Here is a 23,871-nt window from a genome sequence, read left to right as displayed (position 1 = left end):
GGAACGGCTAGGAAAGCACCCTCCATCACCCAGTGCAAGGCAGTAAGAGACCGCCCCACCCAGAAGGGCCAGATCCCATGACTTCTTAATATATAGGGATAGGTACCTGGAATTGGAGCATTAACGCTTTAACTCCCATTGCACTACATGATGTTATGATGCGGAACACTGAAAACCAAAAAACATAAAATCATGACAAGTGAGCAGTAGGGATGGAGAGGTTCTTAATGATTTCTCTTTTACATTACATTCTAATGCATTCCTCGTTAACTCACAGTATTCTCTTGAAGATTTAAATATTAAAAATTAAAGATATCAGTGCTACAAATTTAAAGAACTATGACGCAGCATTTTTTATAGTGAAAAAAAAGCCAGCTGTATAAAATCATAATGGATCTTGAAGTTGGTCTTAGATTTATGGTTAGCAATAACTGAGGACAAAAGTAGATAATTCACGTGCTTTTAAAAATAGAAATAAAACCTGAAAAACAATATATGTATAAAAACATTAAAACAGTTTTATTTTTTTCAAAGGACATGCTACATTTAGTTTTCTCTTTCTTTCTCCAGAAAGCCTCTCAGATATGCTTGGAAAATGTCAAAAGACTCCTCAGGTTAGAAAAGACAATCACCATTTACTTTTCAGAAAACAGGCGTGCGTTTATATTGTATCATTGCTTCTTGCCTGCAACTAACAGTTTTACTTTGAATTTATAGGTCTCATATTAATTCAAAAAGAATTATGGGATTATGAGAAAAGTTTCCATATTGGTTTTGAGAATTCTTGTTCTCTCAGAAATGAAAACAATTTGAAAAGCAAGTGGAGGGAAAGCAGGAGTGTGATCATCATTATTTTTGAAAGAAAAGGAAAACACTTCTAAAGCATTCTGAAAAAAAAAAAAATAGGACTTTGGATGTAGCTACCCAAAGCTGTTGTTGAATAATCACAGATATGGCCTTCCCTTATTTTTTCCTTGTATTTAAAATTATAAAAAATCATTAGCCCCAGGAAGACAAAACTGACAGGAAATGCTTAGTTAAGATAGTTGCACTTATGCCACTGATTAAAAACTATACTTATAGCAGCTATTGCACCTAGGAAAATGAAAAAAATATATCCATGATTAGTCATTTCTCATAATTCTATCTGCTTCTTGAGATAAATTGATGAAGATCATGAATAAATGAGGTATCAATATTGGGAGTAGGAAAAAAAAAGTATAAATTGTTTCAACTCTTTAAATTACTAATTATCTTCACATTACACATAGAGGTGTGCTCTACTCAAATCAAGATCTGACCATTATTATATGAATTTAAGTTTCTTATGACTGACCTGACGCTGCCAGATTCAAATGCCATACACCAGAATTCAAATGAAGTCATAAAACATATACGGTCATGAAAAAATATATATCAGCAATGAACTCTGACTGCAAAATATTGTGACAGAGTACTTAGTCTTTATTTGGTCAGAAAGAGTCCAATGCCTAAAATATGACCACAGACATTGATAATTTATTTTTTACACCGTCTTTGTCTAGTCATGGCTGCAGAATCTAAGAAAATACAACTCCTCATGTATGTGTTAAAGGGAAACATACAAAAATATCAGTGCAATTTAGCATCGTTGTAGACTCAATTACTGGCTCTTACTTCTGATATGACCTTATAAAAGAAATATCGCACCTTCTAGGTCTATTCTTATTTCTTTTCTGAACTTCTGTTTTTTGAAATTAAAATTTATTACTCCAAAAGAAAAAGTTATGATCTGAAAAAGAATGATCAGCTCTGAATTTCTGTAAGGCAAAATCTCATGCAGAGTAAAATTTGTTATATCTGGAATAAAAGAGATGCATACCAAAAAAAAAAAAAAAAAAAAAATCATTACATTATGCATTTCTTACATTTGCAGAATAGAACTTTTATAATTCAAATAATCCTTTACAAATATCAAAGTTCATCACCTATTACCACTGCAAGACACACAAAAGCATGTTCCTAAAATGGAATAGGTCTAAACTCTCTTTTTTAAGAACGCTCAAATAACTAAAAAGGAAAATTCTTAAGGTAATATCTTATTTTTGTCTACAAATCAATCAGGGAAACTCACAGATCTCATTCCTCTCTCATCTTCTCCACTTAGCCTGTGTGTGTCCTTCTCAAGGATGTAAGAAACTAAAGCTCTTGCTGGAACTCATTGAGAAGGTGACTGAGGGACTGATTGTTATGCAGTTTGATCTCTAGAGACTGTTTAATGATTAGAATTTGATATCTGTCTGTTGGCATTTCAGTCCAAGCAGAAGAAACATTACAAGCATTACAGTAGCCAAAAACATGGTGAAAAAAGCAATTCAAATCACCTGGGCATATAACTTTTCCTCACCCGAACATGGCAGAAAAGCATTGCTCTATTGTACACATTCATAGAATTGAATTATGGATGAGACACAGGCATTATATTTTCATTGCATTACCGAGTTCAGTTACTAGGTGGTGATACTGTTTTCATTTATATGATAATGGCACAATTATGCACTCATTCTGGAAATGGGATAGTTGAGTGAGTACTCTTATTAACCTGAAGAAGTCTAAGCCCACACCTCCAATCTTTCATGTTATAAACATTAGTTTTGAAATAAGTCTGGGATAATTGTGGCAACTATGTGTAACATTTTCAGCCCTAAATTAAAAGACATGACTTGCAACTCTCACCTTTGAACTACAAGAAAAAACTATGACTTTGCAGACTCATCAAACTGAAACTCTGCCAGATAGGTAATCTCACTTCCAAGGAAGACTTCATAGAGTGAGTAGTAGAGTTGTTGCATGTAATAGAAATTGAGACTAAGGATTATCTTTACAATGCTATCACATCATTAAGTTTTTTCTCACTTACTTTTCCCCTTAAGCTTTCTCTCTTTGCTAGAAAGTGGACAATTTCACTAGCAGAAGAGAAGAACATCCTCCAGGTACTGCTCCTGTGCTTTTTTTTTGTTTCTCACTTAGTCGCCTTTATCCCAGTAAATGCTGGGTTGAAACTGTTACACTTAAGAGGAGAGACAGCTTGCCTCAATAGTGAATGTCTCCACAAAGTTTTATATAGGACAAGGTCACCAGAAAGATAGATCTTCGGAGTCCAGAGCAAGACAACCATTCCTACTATTCCTGTGCCACCTGTTGCCTTCCGCTCTCTCCAACAAACACTGAGCTCAAGAATCCACCTAGAAGACTCTGTTATACACTGTGCTTAATGGCCTGTGCTTGCTGAATACACAATGAAATACGATCTTCTCATTAGTTGACTTAAGAACTTACAGTTGGGATTTCTGTTCTGTAATTTGAACCTCTAAATGCAAAGCAGGATATACCATACAGAAATCCTGTTACAGTTATAGACCTTAGCCTATTCTCAGGCTACTGCTGTTGGTGTAAGCAATAAACTAAATGGGGCTAGAGCATTGCCCTGCCACAGCATTCACTCTGTATTGTTAACAGTCTTCCAAGCATGGTATTTATTACCTTTCTGACAGTTTCCAGGCATAAAGAATAGAACAGGCTTTTCAGAATTTTAACATATTTATTACTTTGTAGTGTGTAGAATTGGTACCAGAGTAGAAAAGGAAAGCCAACAATGAATGCAAAAATTGTTATTTCTTCTTGTTCACCCTGCCACTCCCATTATTGGAAAGTTCCCAGCTTCACCTAGCACAATGAGAAAATATCTCCTTTATACTAAGCTCATCAGCAAAGTTCATGTGCTTCTCATTCAGGTGCAGACAAGTTAGATACTCTGTCAAAATCAAAAGCATACACTTCAGACAGCCACCCCTCCTACTATTATTTATTTAACATTAAAAATGGCTTGAAATCAGCCACGGTAAAAACATCCTGAAGATTAGGTTTAAGAAATTCAAATACAGCTGAAATACAGAGTGATGATTTCTTCTCTCACTTCTTACCAAGATACACAGAATTTTCACCATAACACAGAATGTTGAGAAAAGCTGTCATTTTCCTATTGGTTTCATATGGGAGCCAAGTTCTGATGACTAAAATCAGGAAGAGGATATTCTGCTCTGAATTTCTAATAATTTTTTGTCTGTTCTCTGACTAGTTCTATATCATTAAAAATGATGTGACATCCACTGATTAGAAGAAATTCAGTATAGAGAATTTAGACTAAACTTCAGCTATTTTCTCTCATAATCTTCTATTCTTTTTATCATCCAAAACCAAATCCTCCTCCCAGAAGCAGTGTGCTATTTAAACGGAAAACAAACAAACAAACAAACAAACAACCTACTGCATAGTATCCTCCTTGAAGTAAAGTCAAATTTCAGTGAACAAGGTTATACATTCATTTTCATCACCTACATCTGATGTTAGTCTTTACTCACATTATCTGATAGGTTTGAGGAAAAAACAGTATTACATTAAAAATGTATGATTATTACGCTTCTATCTCTCAACTAGACATAAAACAACTCTTTTCTGAATTGTTTCCTGTGTCATTTTCATAGAATTAGTAATATCTATGAATGACTTTCTAAAGGACCCATGCAATACCATTATTATCATACTTTTTAGCACACTCTATCTGTTCCCGCAGGAAAGCAAAACTAAATGATTACTGCAAAAACTGCAAACAGAGTGATTAATCATATGACTTGTCATAGATTTTTCTGACCGTGAAACACATAAAATATTTACAGTACTGCACTGTAGTTTCATATGCGGTATAAAGTTCTGATCACAACTGAGAAAAGAGAACAGAAGATGAGAAAATACACCAGTACATTCCATAATTAGTAGAATTTCTTTTTCTTGGCAATATGATTTCATGATAAAACATTATGCTACACTATCCTTCCAAGACTGGGCTTATTCTTGGTCTCTCATGCTTCTGAATGTGTCCTCTTAGCAAAATGTCCTCTTCCCTCCAGGACATTCTCAGTCCCATGTCAATCCTCCAATCACAAAGTGCACAGCACTAGCTTGTTCTTTGCTCTAAGTCACAATTACATCCTCCAGATCTTTTCTTTTCTCTCACTTGTTCCTATCTTCTCTCTAATATTCTTTTAACATATATAATATATATAAAGTATGAATACTCATCAGTTTACTCAATGTGTAACTGATTTTTAATTGCAAATTGAATCTTTTTTTCTTTTTTTAAGTTTAATTATTTCTATATATTGGATGATACTGCAGAAACTATGGAATAGAAAACAATTTGCAGCTGTCAAATTAACTAGGAAGATCTATTTTTCCTACCCTTAGTCAAATGATTTAGGTCAGGATTGAAAAACATATACTTTGTCACATGGCAGGAGTTACAGCGTCCTGTGTGCTACTATTATATCATCTTAAGAAATCCCACTAATAAGACATAATACCAACCAAAAATATCTACCACAAACTAATGCAGTCAATTAATAGAACAGATGGAGGTCAGGGCAGACAATTAAATCCCTTTGACAGAGGGGAAGATTATTCTACCTCGTATTGGAGATATGTCAGTAATTCCTGTCTGATCTGACTAACACTTTTATTCTTCAAAATAATTCCCTCTATAATGCCTTCTTTGGCACAAGAGGGAGAGATGTATCATCTAAAGGGCTTGCAAAATGCTCTATATAATGATTTATATTTAAAGTAGTGGGAAAGCGCATATATGATTTATCAGCAGTATTTTTAGTGATTCTTAAAGAAAGAAAATCAACTTCTTGCTTTTACTTAGCTATTCTTCTTGAAGTTTGCCTCCCAAAGGGCTGAAATAACCATCATCTTGGCAAGTTGCTAACAATTTTCTATTTTTGGAATTTAATATTGTCTTTCATATACATGGCAGTATCTAGAAGTCTTCATTTTTTCTCTGGCACTGATTCATGTTTCTTAAACTTGGGCACTTAAACTTACTTTCTGTACATCAGGTCTACACTGGTAATACTAAAAATTCAAAGTGTTGTTCTCATATTCTGACCATAGTGATTAAATATTTCATATTTTCAAAATAAAAGATTTGCATTGCAACATACTCTTGAGTTACTTCTATCTTTTCTGACTTGTTGATTTTCTGCATATACATTACAAACAATAAACTAAAGGTAAAAACTGCAAAAAACTACATGTAAAATTGTGAATGAAAGAATTTGAATAAAATTTGTGAATGATTTTTTCTAGAAGGGAAGGGAAGGGAAGGGAAGGGAAGGGAAGGGAAGGGAAGGGAAGGGAAGGGAGGGAAGGGAAGGGAAGGGAAGGGAAGGGAAGGGAAGGGAAGGGAAGGAAGGGAAGGGAAGGGAAGGGAAGGGAAGGGAAGGGAAGGGAAGGGAAGGGAAGGGAAGGGAAGGGAAGGGAAGGGAAGGGAAGGGAAGGGAAGGGGGCCCTCCGCTGGACTCCTTCCAAGAGATCCCTGTCTTTTTTGTACTGGGGAGCCCAGAACTGGACACAGTACTCCAGATGAGGCCTTACCAGGGCAGAGTAGAGGGGGAGGATTACCTCCCTCCACCTGCTGGACACGCTCTTTTTAATGCACCCCAGAATGCCATTGGCCTTTTTGGCCACGAGGGCACACTGCTGGTTCATGGCCAACCTGTCGTCCACCAGGATGCCCAGGTCCCTCTCTGCAGAGCTCCTCTCCAGCAGCTCATCCCCCAGCCTGTATTGGTGCATGCAATTATTCCTCCCTAGGTGTAAGACCCTACACTTGCTTTTGTTGAACCTCATCCGGTTTCTTACTGCCCAGCTCTCCAGCCTGTCCAGGTCTCGCTGAATGGCAGCGCAGCCTTCAGGCGTGTCAGCCAATCCTCCCAACTTCGTATCATCAGCAAACTTGCTGAGGGTGGCCACTATCCCCTCATCAAGGTCATTGATGAAGATGTTGAACAAGACCGGACCCAGCACAGACCCCTGGGGGACACCACTGGTCACAGGTCTCCAGCCAGACTCTGCACCACCAACGACGACCCTCTGCGCTCTGCCAGTCAGCCAGTTCTCAACCCACCTCACTGTCCACTCGTCTATCCCACACTTCCTCAGCTTTGTTATAAGGATGTCGTGGGAGACAGTATCAAATGCCTTTCTAAAATCAAGGTAGATTACATCTACCGCTCTTCCCCATCCACCCAGCATGTGACAGCATTATAGAAGGCCACCAGGTTGGTTGAGCACGACCTCCCCTTGGTGAACCCATGCTGACTATTCCTGATAACCTCCTTTTCTCCCAGTTGTCTGGAGATGGTATCCAGCACAAGCTGTTCCATCACCTTTCCAGGGACAGAGGTGAGGCTGAAAGGCCTATAATTACCTGGATCTTCCTTCTTGCCCTTTTTGAAGACCGGAGTGACATTGGCTATCCTCCAGCCCTCAGGGACCTCCCCTGTTATCCAAGACCTCTCAAAAATGATGGAGAGCTCATCTATTGAAAATTGTTGCTTTGTAAGGTAAAAATTTCTGCAATCTCATCAAAGCTTTGTCTTTCAGCTTTCTGTTCTTTAATGAATTTTACTTTTTCAATTAATTTGAAATTTATGCTGAGAATAACAGACTTGAATTTCTCATGCCTCTGTGTACTACATTACCTCCCTGCTTACACTTTTCAGTTGTAGTGGTTTTTGAGTTTAGGGAAAAGGTGTTTTCATTTTGCTATTGCTAAAAGTTGGTATTGTAGTCTCACATCACTGCACTTGGCTGTATTTCACTAGTACTTCACTAACAATTCTAAAATATAAAGTGATTTCTGTAGCTTTTAAAATATTTACTTTTTATTTTATTTGGTTAAGTAATGTATATTTGTATATGTATATTACCTACTTGTGCAACCTGGTGTAGGGAACCTGCTTTGGCAGGGGAGTTGGACTCGATGATCTCTGGAGGTCCCTTCCAACCCCTACAATTCTGTGATTCTGTGTGATTCTGTGATATTTCTTGCAATTCCCTTCCCTTAATCAGGTTTAAATGTACAGTACAGTTTCTCAGTCTCTAATTATCCACCCCCTATCATTTTAAGTGATTGATCATCACTATACAAACTTGTAATACAGTGATCTTTTTTGCTGTTGACATATCATAGAATCATAGAATGGCCTGGGTTGAAAAGGACCTCAAAGATCATCTAGTTCCAACCCCCCTGCTATGTGCAGGGTCACCACCCACTAGACCAGGCTGCCCAGAGCCACATCCAGCCTGGCCTTGAATGCTTCCAGGGATGGGGCATCCACAACCTCCCAGGCAACCTGTTACATATATATATATATTTAGTAACTCAAGGTAATGAAAAAGAAAGGAAGATAAAGTTACTTTAAGAACTTTAAGTTACTTTAATTTACTTTGTGGGAAGAAGAATTGAACTGCTCTTAAATGGAAATAGAGAATCACAGACTGGTACTGAAAGGAACTTCCGAAGGTCATCTGGTCCAAGCTCACTGCTCAAGTGAGGCCATGTAGAGCTGGTTCCCTAGGACCATATCTAGACAGCTTTTGAATACCACAGAGTTATTAAAACTTCCTCAGTCTCTCTGAGTGACCTAGGCCTGTGCTCAAATTTTCTATCAGAAAGCTAAAATTAAAATTAAATAAAATCAAGAAAATAAAAATAAAAAATGTAAATATGTCACACAGTTATCCAGAAAAACTATTTACTTTAAAAGAAAATGTGCAGAGAAGATTGGGACATATACAATGAATAACATTTTTCATTTACAATTGGCTTATCAGAGTCATCAAGAAAAATATTCAGATATATGTTATGTAAAAAAACCAAAACATTCCAACCAATTTTTGAAATATGTATGTTACCATCTTACAAGGCTTGAGTATCAGCCACTTCCTACTCTGTCAATGAAATAAGCCAATCAACTGTAATTCAAATGAAAAATGATGGCCTTTGCATTTTCAAAGCAAAATGAATTTGGTAGTTTTTTTTTTTTTTTTTCCTGTCGGTGTTATAAATTCAATTCCTTAAAATCAGCAAGAACAAAGTACTTGTATAAGAATAACATGAACTTCACATACAGAACACTTAATTCCCTCAAAGAATTTTGGTAATATGCATGCACTCAGTCTGCAGAAAGGACCCCAGTGTAAAAGGAGATAAAGGCAATTGAGTAGTTTGTACAGTGTTCCAATTAGTTTCAGAAAAGTAAACCTGGATATGGACATAACTTTTTTTTCCCCTAAAAAAAAAAAAAAAAAAAAAAAAGAATCATCTTTTTATTCCTTGGATTAATAATCTATAAATATAGTGCAAGTTTTTGCTTGCAATGAAAATTAGCTGGAACTTTAATTGGAAATTAGTTATGAAAATAGGCATTTCTTTTTAGATGACTCAGTACAAAGTAGATGTGCTTCATTTGCCTACTGTTGTGTTATATCTCTTTCTAATGTGTATATCTCTATATTTACTGTGTTATGAGCTCTTTCCACCTTTTCCTTGAATTTAAATTCCAGGTATATGTGTATACATATCTGTTCCTGAAGTTTTTATACAAAGTTTCGTGTATTTTACATAAGAAAATATTAAATCAGAAATAACTACAATGAAAGAAAGGAATTATAATTATTGAAAAACTTCAGTAATATTTCTAATTAAGACAAAGTTATGCTCTTTGCAAGAGGTCTTGTGTTATGACACTGCATGATAAAGATGAATTTTAAAGTCCATCTACATACATATAAATATATGCCTTAAAGACTTAATGTCTTGTTAACATTCTGTAAACAGTTCCGTAACCTTTAAATCCACATTCATGTTCTGAGCACATATGGATGAATCTCAATCACTATCAATGGATCTGCAATCGGATGGAAAAGAAAATAGTTTTTATCTCTTCAGAAGCAGACACTATAATGCCTGAAAACAGATGGAATCTAAATTTGACTTAAGTAGTTTCAAATACATACAGAAATTTTGAACTTTATTTCAAGTAGTAGATAACACTTATACTATATTCCTGTTCTGTCTTCCTCCTTTGGCTTTTCCTTGGGAACGAATAATGGAGTTCAAAACAACACAAATTGAAGAAAGTGTCTTTTTTTTTTTTTTAATAATGAACATTGTAGAAAAAAAGTATTTTAGTTATTTTTGGCTTTTAAATTAAAGACTCAATAGAAAAATGCTGCATATAAGCATTTTGTGAACAATGTCAGTAGAAAATCAAAACAAAATGCCACTATAAAATATACAGCTGAAGAATACTACATGTCTGAGTCTAAACTGGCATGCAATTAAGGCTAAAAGTACTTTACATTCACATATACAAACAAACAAATTTACCTTCAGAACCAGTGATTTTCAGTTCTAAGATATTTCTGCAAGCAGTTGACTCTCTGATAGCGAAAGCATTTTAATTTTCTTTTTTTCATTTGAAAAAGAAATAAATTATCTTCCTTAATCACTCAATAGCTGCATCAATTTGTTTTCAGGGCAGTGATTAGCATAATTGTGGTGGATTACTTGCATTTGGCACAGAACAGAAATAATTCAGTACTTTTCATCATTAAAGAACTATGCTACATTGTTTCCTCTAGCAATACAATACCAGCATTTTTATATACACTTAAATATCTAGTCAGTTTCTCAAAACAAAGCCCAGACTATTTTCCTCTCCTCAGGAATTTTCCGTGACACCAGCGTTCCAAATTAATTCCCAGCAGTTCAGAACAGCTACATCTCATCTTGCCAGCTCCTAGAAGACTAAGAATTTCTCTTCAATTCTCTCCATCCCATAAAATGAACAAGTTCAAATCCAAAAAAGTCCTAGGTATCTAACACAAGATTTATATTCAGAAGAGGATAAAATGGTCTTTATGTTTCTTACAGGTTAACCTTAGAAATATATAAAATGTTACAGGCCCACTCTTTTGTATCATAAATCACAATGAGGCTTAGAGCCACAAAAATCCCACCTAATATTCTAGATAACTGAAAAGCCCAGAGGAATAATAGTTTTCCCTAAAGACAGAAAGATATGCTTCTGCATGCAGCCAGCTGTCCAGTGTCTTGATTGACTAGCTTACTGCTTGCCTCACACTTATGTTTGTTTTCAGAACTAAAAAGTAGGAACAAATTTTAGTTCTAGATAAGTGGATACATTCTTTGCTGTCTAAATGAAGTAGCCTACCTGTGAACTAGGTCTCTAGCAACTCAGTGGGGATCTACTCTACTTACTTAATGTCTAGATATACATCCAGAATGTGGAAATGGAAATATTTGAGTATGAAGCCCTTGTATACGAGTCTAGCAGACACAAAATAATAGTTACAAGAAAGGAGGCCTTCTAGAGTACTTCTGGAAGTATAACAGAGTAGTGCAGGACTCCTGAAGTTGCACTAGAAGTCTGCTTTTAAGCAGCCTGATCTATCACAAAGATCCAAAAAGCTAAATTCTCCTGATATAATAACTATGTGATAAGCAGAAGAGATCCTTGTTTAAACAGGTTTCATCTTTAATTAATTTCTTAAATATTTACCAAAGCAAAACTTTACAATTCTAGATTTATTTTCCGCCTACTTTCACCCTAAATTCCAGTTCCTATGCTGATTTTCTTAAAGTACTATGTGTGTTAAGAATTATCTGTCATGTATATACAAGACCATTTACTTTGAGACTCTTACATGTTTAATAAACATGTTTAATAAACACGGCCCCGGTTATCATAACTTGCATTATAACTTGTATTAAAAGGATTACATTATACGGTTGCCTTCAACTCTAGAAACTAGAGCTGATGATTCCAGAGCTAAAATGGTATTTTGCAAAAGATGTAGAAGATGGTCTCACTTGTCATACTACTGAGATATCCAAACAAAACATGACAGTTGTGTAGTTAACAATGAAGACACAGCATGTTGTGAACTTAGCATGAAGAACAACACTGAATGTAATTTATTTACAGTAGGGCTTTACTGTCAAAGGATACTATTCTACCTTTTGTAGCAAAAAGAGGTGTTTTTTTTTACTCCTTAGGTTAAAAATTATCAGCACAAGGCTGATACAACATCACTACTTGTTCAGTACTGTACATTTAATTTTCATGAGTGATAAAACATGTTCCCATTCAAGCATTACTTAAAATATAAAAATATTATTTATTTAAATATTTATGTAAATAATTAAATATATTAAATCTGGCACTCAAGTTCTTTGAATTTAATACGACTGAATTAAAAAAAAAAAAAAACCATTTCTAATTACTCAAATGAGCAGCATATGCAAAGAACACAGTATGGTTATTTTATATTTCTTTTTCTTGCTTGAATATTTCAGTATTATGCAGACTGGATGGCTAATTGTGATTCCATGAACTACAATTAGCCATCCAGTCTGCATAATACTGAAATTATGTAATTTTAAGCCCTTTGTTATTGCTGTGGTACAAAGCTCTAAATAATGCACAAGTTGTAAATAGTTCAAATTAATTATCTAAAATATCAGTTGTGTTTATGGAATCATTACTTAGATAAGAATAGTTTATACATCTTAAAGTTTTAAAGGAATCATGAGTCAGATTTTTATTTTTCAATCACACTAATTATTTTAGGCAAAAGTATTAAATACATTTAATTGTATTGCCACCTGAAATAAATTTAATCCTCTGGAATGTTTTTGTGATTGTTACATCATAATTGCATAGATCTAGATTACTTGGATTCTTCAGAAATCTACATTTTGGTGGAAATCATTACAGTGTGTCTACATTTAAATAGTTAGGTCAGTCACACTGAAACATAAATACTGCAATAAAAGAAAGAATGGATACGTCACTTCAAATTCCCATACCACAGTATCAGCGATATCACGAAGCTATTGAGACTGCCACATATAATTTGCTAAGGTTCAATTTACCAATCATCCAATGAAAGCACTGTTTAACAAGAGTTTGCATTGTTCAGCTGAGAGTGCTTCAATTTGTGGCTATAAATCATGACAATAGGACGAAAAGCAAAGATTCTGATGAATCACACTGAATCCTGAGATCTGAGAAGGAGTTATATCGTGCCCTGACTGTCCTCAAACAGCTAAAAAATGATCCATTTCCTAAAACTCTCATGATTAGAACTGGAGTGATATATTCCTGTCTTCTCATGTGAAGGCTTCATTATTCCTTCACGTTTGTTACCATAAATGATACAAGGCAAAAGGCTTGATCAGACTCTGAGACCATGATCAAGAATCTGACAGTATATGGCTACATCAAAGAAACTACACAGCATCCCACAGATTACCACAGGGCTCCATCTGCACAGTCAGCTGTCAGGTCAGGATTTTAGAATGAAATTCTACCATTAAAACTAGCTTCTACCTGTGAAGTAAGATCAAAATCTAAGGACTGTTTACTTGGTTTCATGTTTGTTACTATATTGGACATTGCCAGCAGGCACTCACTTGCATACTCTAAACATTAATTGCATTTTTCTCTCCTTGAGGAGGATCATTTTGATTGCAGGATTATGGTGAAGATTTTAGCGGGAGTTCTGTATGAGGATGATAGCAAGAAAATAGTAAAAGTTGTCAAGGCGTAGGGACTTCTTTCTGTATTTTCCTTACATATAAACAGAACAATATAGCAAAAGTCATAACAACTATTGTTTTTGAAACACTGATAATGATTCCCACCACTCTTACAGTTCTTCTGATCATGCAAATGGTTCCCTGCTCTCCACTACAAATATATCATCATAGTTGGTTTGGGTTGCGCTCTCTTCTTAAAACTTTCAGATGTTTCATTTCTGGACAACTTCCCATAACAATACTATCTTCTTCCAGACAAAATATTAAATTCCTTAGCATACATTAGCATATTTCTGTTGTGGTTGTGGTAATTTAGGATTGGCAATTGAACATACATGCTTGTGACAACTTACACTTCAAAAAACCAGCAAGCAGAAGATCTGCAATAAATCTGAAGTAGATTTAAAACTTCAATTTTTATTCCCTTGGTTTATGTATAGTCCAGTTATCACTTCACACAAGCAAGGAAACTTTCAAAAGGCACATGTCTTCTGATGTCTAAGGGTTAAAATACAGAGATCAGTAGGCTCTATCTCACTTTTTTAATGTTGTTTGTTTCCCTTTCTTCTGATTCTCCATAAATTTCCTTCTTTGCGTTATTAGGAAAAACAAACAACATGCTAAGAAAACACTGAAAACTACAAATACACCATTTCTTTCCAGATTCTTCCCACCTTCTGTCATTTATCTCGGTATACTCTTGTAGATCTTGAGATTATTAGACCTTCTGCCACTTCTTGGGACTTGGCTATGGTTAATTTTAAACATGAACTGTTAGTTCCAAAAAATCAACTGATTATTTTGACTTTAATTTCAGCTCTGTTTTATTTGTATCAGCTTTGCATTCTTTAGATCAATTATTTTCCTTTTTCTGGATTCTTTTTAAAATCACAAGTTCTCTGAGGAAAGTTGGTAATTGAATCTTACGTACGTATTCATGCATATTATTATTATAATAACCACAAAGAGTTCAGCTATGACTGTGGTCAGCATGGATGCTAACGTATTAAACAGGCTCCTATTCATCAAATGTTTTTTACTGTATTACATTTAAATTACAACAAATTGGAATAAACAGGGTTCAGTGATGCAAAAATCACAAGAGTTTACAAAGCTGTTATTTTCTTTGTCTGATTTTTACAATTCACATAATGGTACCCTCATCTCATAACCAATCTGTCATACTCCAAATTATTGCTTATTCACAACTCTATTATCATATCAGACACATTGCTATTTCTTCTCCCTAAATTTAGGACCCAAAGATAAAATGAAGCTGCATCTGGTGCAGTGGTGGTGCTAGGGAAAAACATCTCATCTTCTTCAAAGCCTATAGAGCATAAAATGTGAGAAGGAAGTTCTATGCCATCAGATGAACTTTTCTAGACATTTGTGTATGTCCTTCCTTATTATTAATCAATGAACCAGACCTAGTATGAAAGAAAGACTGTAAGATAAAGCCAATGTTTTTTAAAAATCTGAGCAGAGATTTCTAATCTAAATCTTTGTTACATATTTCATCTTGATATCATAGGAATGTATAAATGTGTGTACATATGTATACGCATTTGCATATATGTGTGTGTCTATGTGTACTATTAAATAATGCTACCTCATATTTTACAAATAAAGCAAGAGAAAAAAGATATGTCTTCTCATGTCTAACTCAAACTCGACCAACTATCAGTATCACAATAGCCAACTTTAATCAAATATCTTTTAACTGCACACTGGTACTGTTCCATATTTCCAGAACTGAAAAATATACAAAATTCCTGGTTACCATGAATAAGCACATAAACAGCATTACGATTTAGAATGGACTGCATTCCAGGTCTTATTGTATGAACACATGATAAACCATAAGCATTTTAACTGGAAGTATATATTGCAAACACATATTTCAAATTTAAGGACATCAGCAAAGGAAGTTAGCTATTCATCCATGTAACATATTTTTCAGAGAACAGTATTGTTCTGACCATAATTTTAGTACTTACCACTGTGCTGCATCTTTGAGAAACCTTCAGAATCCCCCCAAAGGAGGCAGCATGCTTTCATTTTAGTTACAGCACAAACGTTTCCTGTTAGAAATAAATATAAAGTGCTCTTCAGTAAAAGAAGGAAAAAGAACAGACTTATTAGTCACAATTAGTGACAAAAAAAACCACGATGTTATCTGCAGTATTGATTTTCTAGATTAAATATATAGAGGTAGATAATCAGGAGATAAAAATATGATGCTAATCTACTGATGTTTGCCATAACAATTACTAGAATTTTTTTTTTCTGTGCATATCAATCTCTCATGCAAAATTTCCTTTAATACTTTAAACCACAGAGGTACTCATTTTAGGGAAAGAAAATTAAGGAAATTACCTTAAGATAAATAAACAAAAAAAAAAAAAAACTTTTTTACATTATTATTATAAAAATACTTATTTAAGCATATGCTGTAAATGTTCAAATGGAGAGTGTTAAATCATGTGACAGTTATTTATTATTTCCTGAAATTATATACTATAGACTTTAGCAGAAAGTATTATGGAAAAATAGCAATAATACACTTTTTCATCTGATCCTCAATAGATTTAGATATTTAAGTCGCAGTTGAGCATGGTTTACTTCAAGAATTTCAATTAGTTTACCTGGAATTAACCATCTTTCACAAAAATGTAGTATTATTTTTTGTTTGTTTTCTACATAAGTAATGATGACCAGAAAAACACTACACATGTACCAGACATTTCTTTTTGAACAATCAGGAATTCACAACTGGAGCTTATACTGCAAATGACATTTTAATTGGTAATTTATTTATCAGTAAACTATCCATTAGATATTTAGACAGACTAACTACCAATATTTGCCAACAATCTCTTCTGTAACGACTACAGTGAGACACTGGAATTTAAACTTCAAAACATAACTTTTAAAAAAAGTTACTGCAAATAATTTGCATTTGTTTGAAGACTACATTAGCTGAAATACTCTACTTACAAAAGTCAGCATAACCACAGTTATGGCACTGTACATATGCTACTCGTATTGGTTTTTGTTTGTTTGTATCTCTTAATGCACCAAGATACTACGTATCATTCATACATATTTGATCAATACAGTCAAAAACCTTAAATGAAAAGTATGATTTCAAAGCAAACAACAGGTGAAAGAGAGGACATAAAGTAATCTTACTATTCTTACTACTATTGATATACTACTATATCAGGTTTTGTACTTAACTTTTGACCAAACTAAAGTGTAAATGAAATGCTACTTCATATACTGCAATCTTAATCACACTGAATAATTCTTGCTTTTTTTTTTTTTATTTACTACAGCCAAACCACTCGTGGTAAGTGCTATTTATTAGAACAACTGCAAACAAAATTCTCAATCCCATGTAACTAAGATGATTACCTCTAGAAACTGGAAGTATGTACCTGTGGTTGGATATCTCAGTCTGGTTGGATATTTCTGAAAAGAACTAATTTAGGAACATGGAATCAAGTACAATTTTTTTATGATTAAAAAATGTGTGAAACATTCCAACTAAACTGTGAAAGTGTCCATCTGGACACTTATCACACAGGAAACCTGGCAGCAGTATACATTTTCATACACACCCTTTGAGGAATCATGTTGGAGCTTAGGGCATTCTTTGTTCCAAGCTATGATAATGTCTTAAATCTATCCATATGACAATGTCATTTTTATTGGAGATTTCACTGCTCACATAGATTATGCCTCTTACTTGTAACTTATCTCCCTAATAGGCAACTGCTCTTTAAAAGAGAACTGCAAATGCTGCACTTTTTTTCTACCAGTATGCCCTTGTGGAAGTATATACACACATGTCAGAAGACTAGTAGTCAAATTGTAAGATAAAACATGGAAGTCTTCAATACATATTTTCTTTTTAAAAGTGACATTTTTTCTCTGTATTTGTAACAATTGATTTTCTTTTTACAAAAGTCTAATATAAATGTTAAGGGAATTTGGCAGTCCTTCTAATCTTACTTCCTGAAGCTGCCTTGAGAAACAACAGCTCTATCTCATGAAAAAAAAAAAAAAAAAAAAAAAACAAGGATTATTTATTTGTTCTGTGATGCTCAGTTCTATTCGTCAGTATGGCTGGACTATGGTAACTCTGGTAGGAGCAGTTAGGTTCATAAAATGACAAAATATAGCATTATAAACAGAGTCTTAGCAGCATTAAATTAATCTTTAAAAGCATCCATTAAAATGATTACACATTTTAATCTATTTTATATATTAGTAGGGAAAACAGGCATCCCAAATGGTAGAAGACCATTCAAAGAATGTGGGCTTTCAGCAATAAATCAAACCACCCACTTTTTGCATGTATTGGGGTAGTGCTGATATACAGATATCTAAGCAATGAGTGATAGTAAATTACTGCCTTCACTTAAAATAAATGTAAGTATCAAGTAGTGAAAAGGCTATGAAATGGATCTTTTACCTTGCTAAATGTGCAGGAATTCTCTCTCTGACCAGAGAGAGGAATTCAGCCAACAAGAAAAACCTCCTGGGGGGAGCTGTTTTTTCAACATTAATGATTAGTAACACATCAGAAAAAGGCAGGAAATCTCTCATCTACACAATCTCTCTAAATGATAATATTCCCAGCTGTATTTCTTGTCTTCAAGCAGATCAGAAAGATATAGTAGAACTCGTGCTGCTTCTTTCTTCCTTTCTCTTTCTCCATAACATCATAGTTTTCTCACATTCCTCTGCTTCATCTCCTTCCTCTTTAAATAGTTACACTTTTGAACCTACCTGTGCCTCTGGTCTTGATTTCTGCCTGTCCCATAAGGATCTCCTTGTGGTAGTATGCTCAAATAAAGCAGAAAAAGACTGACACTCCTCTGAAGTCAGAGGTGAAGGACTGAATCCTCAGCCACAAACAACTAGAATATCCCACAGAATAGGTGGGTGGCTTCAGCGATAAGCTACAAGGGAAAGAAAGAATAGGAATATATGAATCTGTGCAAGGTCTGCAAGATCAGGATAAACCCAAGCAGAGACCAGAGATGAACAGAGAAAGTCAGTAGAGCACCCTAACACAAATGACAATCAGAGTCTGCTCTTCAGAGAAAAAAGGCTGCTACTAACCACAGTACCACAGAAACTGAAAGGATGAGGCCATCACCACAGGATTCTTTCCAGCAAGGAAGAATGAAGTTTTTTATAAAGCACAATGGCACCTAGGAACAAGTGAGGTGAATTTGCAGAGGTACCTTTTTTTCGAAATAAAACTGACATTCATTGAAAAATCTTGCCTTCAAAAGTATTTAGGTACTAATCTTTTCTAATAAGACTGGAAAAATGAAAATTCATTTCTCACATGAATTACATTTGAATTGCCAAGAGCTACCTGCATTAAAATGAAGATATAACATATGATAAAACAGATTAAAAAATCCTAACCAGAAGAATAAGGGTAAACATCTGAATACAATGTAATACATGGTTCATTAGGAAATTTGAAGATTTTTGCAATAGTAACAGATGAAAATCTCACGGCTTAAAGGATGAAAATATCAGCTTAACATGGCTGCAGACAAGCCTATTAATTAATACTGCAGTTAAAAAGAATAATGAAAGGAAACAGAAAAAAATGCTGAGAGGCAAAACAAACAAAAAAAAAAACCAGCAAAACAAAACAAAAACCCCAACTAACTCTCTCTCTCCAATAAACAAATAGATAGATAGGTAGATAAATAAATATATGAAATGCAGGCTGGAAATAATGATGCTAGACAGAGTCTGAATTCTAAAGCAAAAACAAAACAAAACAAAAGAACAAAAAATCAACAACAAAAATCAGCCTTCTGAAGAATTTGCAAACTGCTACTACAAGTCAAGAAGAATTAAACTCATGAAGCCTGAGCTCAGGACAGTAATACACATAACAGAATGCAAAAGAGGGCATTTGCTATGTTAAGAAATTCTGAATGGTATATGAAATGACAAATCCCCTTTGAGGAACTCCAAGACAGAAAGTAGCAATGCCAGCAAAGAACATAAAATATAACAAAAATTAAAGACCTAAGAAAGGCTAAGTCTAAGGTCAAAGAGAAGGGAGAGTGCCAGTCCTGTGTCAAAAGAAAAGCTTGATCCCGTGTCAAGTAGAAAAGAAAAGCCAAGCCTGAGATTAAGGAGGAGGAGGAAAAGGAGGACAAGATACAACTAAAGGAGAAAGACAGGAGAAAGGGAGGGGAAAAGAGAAATCTAGGGGAAAAAAGATTAAGAACAAGCCGAATGTGGAAGGAATAGAATCCAAAAAGAGCTTCAAGATCATGCTGAGACATACTGAAAATTAAAGATGAGTTGAAACAGCAAGAGGTCCATATAATAACCCTCAAGCCTGTCAAGGTACAGCTTTCAGAGATAGTAGATAGATAACCAGATGAACAGAAGACAGACTAATCCACCCAGTGGCACAGAGTTCAAATCATCTATTCAGTCCTCACTACAAGCATAGTTAAGTCTCCTTGGGCCTTTTAATATCATTTCTGTTTTCTGAAAGTAACAGCAAGAAATGTGCTGAAAGGCACTTAAACAGCTATTACAGTAAGGCTCTTGCTATGCTCAAAGTAATGTTGACTATTTGTGTCAGTTCCAAGTTATTACTGGTAAAGCAATTACCCTTGATTAAATCATGTATGCCTCTCTGTGCATAAGCAAACTCTGATAAATGTATCTGCCTTTCTCCCTTATGATTTTTTTTAAATCCTAGGTAATTCACAAAGAAATTCTCTTCCTTCAGATGTTCATAGCTAGAAAGACTGCAATGAATGAAAATTCATTCAATTAAAATTTATACATGAATCATAGATGATTTTTTTTACCCTTGCACAAATTTTCCTATGTATCAGAAATAATTTTCAATCACTGAACAGTATAGTTCTAAGAAACTTAGCTATTTTCCTTCTTGCTCCCAAAAACATGTAAGGTAAGAGAAATTTAAACACAACAGACTGAATTCAGAATTCCAGCACCTAGTTTTTTTTTCCTAGCTGCATAAATTTTCATTCCTATACTATCTAAACATTTTCTCAGCAGACAGATCATGCATAGTGAGGCCAACTAAGGAAAACGGAGCTACTCCAATTCAATCTTGACAAGCTGCCTGCAGACTCTTAAGTGAGACACCACAGCCTAAGCTTTCTGGAAAATGATATAAAACAGAGTGTTGACTAGCAAAAATATCTCTAAAAGTACTAAGATTTCCTTATCTAAAAACTGAGCTTTCGAAGTGTTTACACTATGAAATTAAAATTTTATTAAATCAAATTATAGGATCCATCCTAACTATACTGCATGTTTGAAACAAATGTTTGGAGAAAATCTTTTGGCCTGTCATGTCCCCAAGCAAACCCTCAGCCCCTACCTACAGTCCCTTGACAGCCCTCCAAGCCCTGACACCTGTCTGCAGCCACCAGCTCCCAAGAGCCCTGTCCTGCCCCAACACGGACTCACCCACTGGCCCACCTCTGGTCCCCAGGGAGGTGCTTGGTTCTGAGGCTGGTTCCCTCCCCACTGAGTCTGCTGGTGGGGCAGTGGGATGAAACGGGCTGCTAAGGCTCCTGAGCCCCCATGGGGAGCCTCTAGTGCTCCAGGCCTCGAAGAACCACCATGATGCTATGACACAATCACATCAAATTCACAGTGCAAGTAAAATAATCACATATAAAAAAAATATCAGATTTAACTAGACCCATGATGTGAAACAAATGCAGAGCACATCCCTCTTAAGACAGCCACCATTTCCCATAACAGAATGATCATAATCTGGCAATCCTAAACCTCTGATACATTTTCCTCCAGCCAAATCCATGGAAACTATGTAGTTAAAAAAATAAATAAAAAAAAAAATTCAAACACTGTAGCAGAATAAATTCACACTATCAGTCAAGAATGGAAACAGCTTCTTACCACTAGCTTGTTTTATAACATTCTTCTGTTACTGAAACTTTCCGTGCTTCTCTACTCAAACTTAGTAAAATCTCCACGATAAACCTAAACACTGGATTGCTTAGGCCAGTACTCAAACAGCTAGCTTCTCAAAATTATGGACTCCACAGTGACATGAGTTTTACTGATCTCTTCCCAAGAAAGGTCTTCACTTTATTTATGTATTGTAATAATGTATCTTCAGTACTTTTGATGTGACTGAGCCACCTTCTTAGCACCTCTTTCTGTAACAGAAGTACTACCTCTCACTTGGTATATCTGACACATTTCTTATAATTGTGAAAGTATTCTTATCTACATTTCTTGTTCTTAACCATGCATTTAGTGTACCATTTGTGGCTTTGGATTTAGTCACTTAGGGAACCACCTTCTGCATTCAAAACCTCGTCTTTTTTGTTTTGGTTTGGTTTGTTTTTTTTTTGTTAAGTGCATCAGCTGATGAAATGAGTGATATTTTCTTTGCAAGCCTTACTAAAATTTGAGATTACCTGAGATTATAACACAAGATTGTGTATTAAAAACAAGGAATCAAAAATGAAATACAATAAAAATTGCCTTCCAAGTCCAAGTGTTTCCATTGATTTTGAAAGGTTATTTCCTGCTTTATAATATAACATAGTAAATAGAAAACCTTTGTGGTGGGTTAGCTCTGGCCAGCAACCAATTTCCCACTCATCTGCTCACTCATTCCCCTTCTCCACTGAGAGAGAGAGAAAATAGGATGAAAAAACTTGTGGATTGAAATAAAGACAGGGAGATTGATTACCAATTACCATCACAGGCAAAACAGATTCAATTTGTGGAAAATTAACTGGGATGGGTGTTTGGTTGTCAGCCAAGTCTAACCCACCACATTCCTATAACCATATTTGGTTCACATTGTACAGGGATAATGGACTATCCAAGATTAAATGCAGAAGAGTATCAAGACTTTCACCTTTAAAGTACTATTAATTTTCATATTTTATTTAACAATTTTGCACAAAGATAAACTTCCACCTAAAATGTATGCATTATTATTCCATTTCTCTCGATGTCCTGCAAGTTATAAGCATAGCCACACAGACTGATATCTTCCAAATATGAACAAGAATTTAGTCATAAAACCTTAAGCAAACTATAGAGATAAGTGAGACACAGCATAATACAGTATGAAAATTAGCTGGTTGAAGTAAAGGAACACTGGCATTACTTCAGAAGTTGCTTGATAAATGCAGGTGTGTCCTATTCAACATTTAATGATGGCTTATAGCAGAAACAGCATTTACCATTGACTTTCTGCTAAAGATTACTAAACCCACACATCTGAGTGAGAGAGCAATGCCAACATGTATCCTCACGTATGTCACTGCAAATCAGTTGCCTTAATTCACTACATCTACAGTAAGAGTTTAAATTAATGACATTTTGAAGCAGACAGTCACTTTTCATTCCACAAATTCAGCCTGGAGCCAAGGTGATGAAGAAAGAATGATAACATCTACATAAACAGATGAAAATGAATTTGCAAAACTGCAAGAAATATATAGAGGTGGTCATCACTATATCACAGCCTTTGACCATTATACATAATTCCCTATCATTTACTTTGACATTTTCCCTCCTTCTCCATCCCATGCCCCTTATTCTTCAGAAGGTATTTAAAAATTTATTTGTTCTAACTAGTTTTTACTGGAGTAGGGATTATCACCATAAGATAAGGGTTGACATAAACACATCTTCACAGACCTACATAAAAACCATCAGGTAAGTTAGATAAAGCTGTGGTTGAGGCTTAGCATTGATAGCATGCTATAAAATGTAATACATGTGGTTCTATTTGCCTTTTTTTAAATAGCTTTTCTATTTGTTGAGAGGAAACTCAACTAAAATCCACATTATTTAGACAATAGGAAATGTGCTTTTTCACTCTTCTTTTTCTCAAAATGATTGATGGAAAAGAATGAACAATGTTATCACAAAGACAGCTTAGGAGAGTGTTGGGAGAGAAGAGCACAACAAACTCAAAATACAAAAGCAATCCAAAAGGATCATCTTGGAAGAACTTTAAAAAGGCCACTGTGGCAGACAGCATTCGAGTATTGATTAAATAGATTCATCTAGATATTCTTTCTTAATCCAAAATTTACCTGATGGAGCAGATAATCCTGGAAATCATTTCCAGCACATGGAGGACAAGAAGACAGTCATGATCAGGCAGCATAGACTCATGCAGAAGTCATAACTGACCAATTTGATAAACTTCTGTGATGAAAAGACTGGCTTGGTATTCAAGGGAAGAGCTATGGATATCGTCTACTTCAGTAAAGTTTCCAGAACTGTCTCCTATATGACCTTTGCAGAGAAACTGATGAAGT

At 34.9% G+C, this 23,871-nt stretch overlaps 1 protein-coding gene across 5 annotated transcripts in view; it reads right to left on the bottom strand.

The window, feature by feature from the left end:
• Positions 1 to 23,871, bottom strand: part of NLGN4X (neuroligin 4 X-linked) — a 166,654-nt gene that overhangs the window by 123,307 nt on the left and 19,476 nt on the right. For 3 of the 5 annotated variants that reach the window (XM_085212802.1, XM_085212770.1, XM_031557517.2), the window contains one exon: positions 15,514 to 15,597. The gene's annotated coding sequence lies outside the window, so the exon portion shown is untranslated. Of the gene's footprint in view, positions 1 to 15,513; positions 15,598 to 18,313; positions 18,448 to 23,643; positions 23,760 to 23,871 lie in introns of those variants that run through there. The other 2 variants (XM_085212794.1, XM_085212785.1) reach the window with 2 other exon arrangements.

This window comes from Meleagris gallopavo, chromosome 1 (genome assembly GCF_905368555.1).
Source record: "Meleagris gallopavo chromosome 1, MGAL_WU_HG_1.1, whole genome shotgun sequence".
NCBI lineage: Eukaryota > Metazoa > Chordata > Aves > Galliformes > Phasianidae > Meleagris > Meleagris gallopavo.
Note: the sequence above shows the minus strand (reverse complement) of the source record. Positions and strands in the feature narration are given on the sequence as shown.